At 45.8% G+C, this 3,599-nt stretch overlaps 1 long non-coding RNA gene across 2 annotated transcripts; it reads left to right on the top strand.

The window, feature by feature from the left end:
- Window positions 1–591: 591 nt before the first annotated feature.
- On the top strand, window positions 592–3,094 carry LOC117800772. 2 transcript variants are annotated; one of them, XR_004623163.1, is made up of 3 exons: window positions 592–755; window positions 2,692–2,745; window positions 2,979–3,094. It is a non-coding gene; the product is annotated as an uncharacterized LOC117800772 (long non-coding RNA). The 2 variants fall into 2 exon arrangements; XR_004623164.1 differs by having other exon boundaries at window positions 2,964–3,088.
- Window positions 3,095–3,599: the final 505 nt, after the last annotated feature.

Raw genomic sequence — 3,599 nt, 5'->3', positions numbered from 1 at the left:
TGAATGTGAATCTCAGACTGTGTTGAGTACTGTTGAAGAATAGAAACAAATTGTTTCTAGACCTGCTAGGGTTTAGGGATGTTGTTGTCGCATGGTGCAGAGCTTTGTGGTGACCGGATACTTATCTACTTTATTGCAATGACAGTTACAGGAATCTGTGCATCTGATAAAATGTCATAGAACTATACACTCCATTGTGCTGTTGTCAATTTCTTGGTTTAGTTATTTGACTATTGTTACATACAAATACATAAGTACATAACATGTATCTTTTCTTGGAAACCAAGGGAAGGACCTCTACGTATTGTTTTTGAAACTTCCTGTCAATCTATGTTTATTTCAAAATAAAACTTAAAAATAAATATGTCTGTGACTAGATAATCAATGGATAAAAAACAATCTGTTCACTGTGAATGATAGCCCTCATAGGGGCCAAACACCAGTGGGATTATCTTCATGTTGGGGAGGCCTTCCTGTATCAAAAAGTAGAAACCATCAAAGAGGCTTTCAGTAGGATTGCTAGAAATGCTAAGGAAATACTTAAAAAGAGAAGTGTGAGTTTCAGAGAAATACATGATGGGGAAACACAGGGGGAAAGAAGCATCCAGACCAGCATTTTACTCAGTAGCTCATCTGAGACTTAAGTAAACAGGAAGTCTTTTCAGGGCACCCAGACGAAGACCAGATGGCATCCTCTGTGGCTGGGCTCGCTGGTGTCTGCACCATGAGGAATGGGCATCCGAGGTTGCTGCCAGGTAGGCAGAATTACAACAATGGTGATAGGGCAACTAAAGCTACCTGGGAACTTTATCCAGTTTGAGAAGTTTCTCTGTTCTTTGCTTTATTTCTGAGATTTGCTCTATTTCTGTTTTTTTTCCCACTATCTCTGTAAGGGAGAGCAGTGAAGAAATTTTAAGAATGGTATTAAGTCAGTTCTATTAAGTTCTCAAAGAAGAAATTTGGTGGAACTTATTTCTAGGGCAAACTTGGGGACTTATCAGAGCTAATGTTATGGACGGTATTAAACCAGGTTCTCCAGAGAAACAGAATCACGAGTTTCTGTATATGCGTACATGTATATGTATGTATATGTATAGAAATGTAAATGTGTGTGTATGTTTGTGTGTATAGAGAGATGAGAGAGAATGTGTTAATTTAAGATATTGGTTTATGAGATTGTTATTGTTGGAAAGTCCAAAATCTGTAGGTCAGGCTGGAAACCCAGGGATGTTTCCAGGGACATTGATGTTGCATCTCAAGTCTGAAGTCGGGGGAGCCTGGGTGGCACAGTCGTTAAGCGTCTGCCTTTGGCTCAGGGCATGATCCTAGCATTCTGGGATCAAGCCCCGCATCAGGCTTCTCCGCTAGGAGCCTGCTTCTTCCTCTCCCACTCCCCCTGCTTGTGTTCCCTGTCTCACTGGCTGTCTCTCTCTGTCAAGTCTGAAGTCATTCTGGAAACAGAATTCTTTCTTCCTTGGAGGAGATCAGTCTTTTTTTCTCCTAAGGTCTTCAACTGATTAGATGAGGCCCACCCACATTATAGAGGTAATCCACTTTACTCAGAGTCTGCTGATTTTACTGTGAATCTCACTTAAAAAAACACCTTCACATCAACATCCTGCTTCCCATGAATGGAATGACAGACTCTAACAGGTGGCCAGGTGATTGCTGTAGGGAAGGTTTCTTCACACCTGTAGCAATTCTCATACCATGAACTCTGTCCAGTGACTCATCACTCAGGACCAGACTGGGAGATAAAGAGAAAGGTTATGTCCTCAGTGCACTGCAGGAGGGCAAGGGGCTTACTTGGAAGGAACCATAGAAGACATGGGTGTTGCATCTGGAGAGGCCACTCAACCAGGAGATGGTGGCTTGAACTGCCAATGCCATAGTTCTCATCCCTCACCCGTCATCAGCTCTCCCTCTTGTGATTCCTGGGTTCCCTGCCTGGCCGATACCACTGAGAGCTGGGACTCAGACTTGGGGCTGGCTGACTCCCAAATCCATGCTGTTCTTCTGTGCCCCAAAACATGTGGGTTAAACAGGTGGGAATGATCCTGGAAGAGAAATCTTCAAGGTAGATTTCTGCCATCGCCAGAGAACAAAGGACCTGGCTATGGGGAGAGCAGGCCAATCTGAGGACTTTGTGTTGCAAGATTGACCACTTCCATCAGGAGAGGCTGGAATTTCTTTTTTCCCTCTTTTTAAAAGATTTATTAATTTATTTGTGGGAGAGGTGGAGAGGGGGAGGGAGAAGAAGGGGGAACGAATCCCAAGCAGACTCCCCACTGAGCGCAGAGCTCGATGAGGAGCTCCGTCTCACCACCCGTGAGATCATGATCTGAACTGAAAGCCAGAGTTGGGCCTCAACCTACTGAGCCATCCAGGTGCCCCTGGGAGAGGCTGGAATTTCTAAGTTGTGTCCCTGACATCACTTGTGTATATTCTGTCCCCTTACCTGTATCACGGAGGTTCCATAAGGATGGTGTCTGATAGTGACCGACTCCTCAGGGAGTCCAGGGAGAGGGAGGGAAGAGGACTGGTCCTCAAATCTTCATACATTACCAGAGCCTTGGGAGAGCCATGAGCCACAGCCTCAGAGCCACCTCCCAGGTTGCAGGGGCCATGAGGCCATGAAACTGGAGCTCCATCTCCTCTCTTTGTCATCTCTCTGTTTTTTTTCTGCCCCAGGACTCTTGATGCTGTTGCTGTTGTCATTGGGATCTGCAGTCCTGTGGATTAGCGGTGAGTCCACCCAGAGGCCCCACTGAGGCTCTGGTCTTCTGGAGATAACAGAAACCATTTCTACATCCCCAAATGTCCAGAGTTTTCTGTCTTTTCCTCTTTCAATGGCAGCCATCCCTCTCCTTTTTCCACCTCCCATCCTCTGGTCCTGGACCCCCAGCTGGCAGGTGGCTCCCTCCATTTCCTGGGCCTTCTGACTGTGGTCCCTGCCCTCACAGCCTCTGTTGTTATAGACTCAACTCGCAATTGCCCTCAGAACTCCGCTGTTTTCAATGGCACCCACTGTCGTTGCTCTCCGGGATTCAATTCCTCATCTGGCATGATCTTCAATGCTCCGAGAGATGTGAAGGTACAGGGGCTTGGGTGGTGCAGGGGCCTGGAGATGGTGGAGGGAGGTGATGGGGGGAAGATGTTCTCTTCTCTCTGGTTCAGTTTGCTTGTCTGTAAATTGGGGATAATCATCGTACCTACCCTACATGGTTTGAGTGAGATTTAAAAATTACATGTGTGAAGCACATGTGAAGACTAGTAGAGAGCAGACTGTCAAACACAAGCTATTATCATGGTCATTACTGTTATTACTCTGGTTATTGTCACAGCATGAAGAAAGGGGAGAGTAGTGGAAGAAACAGGAGGGAAGAAACCCCCAGGGCCTGGAAGCTCAGGTTCTCCTCCTAGCATGAGCTCAATGGGAACGCCCCCCCCCAGGGTCATGGTTTCCCACCTCGCTCCTCGAGCAGTCCCATGAGGCAAGCAGAGCTACATGGTTTTTTTAAATAATAATTTTTTATTACGTTATGTTAGTCACCATAGAGTATATCCTTAGTTTTTGATGTAATGTTCCATGATTCATT

Source organism: Ailuropoda melanoleuca, unplaced genomic scaffold (assembly GCF_002007445.2).
Source record: "Ailuropoda melanoleuca isolate Jingjing unplaced genomic scaffold, ASM200744v2 unplaced-scaffold7781, whole genome shotgun sequence".
Lineage (NCBI taxonomy): Eukaryota > Metazoa > Chordata > Mammalia > Carnivora > Ursidae > Ailuropoda > Ailuropoda melanoleuca.
This window is presented reverse-complemented; position numbering and strand designations above follow the sequence as displayed.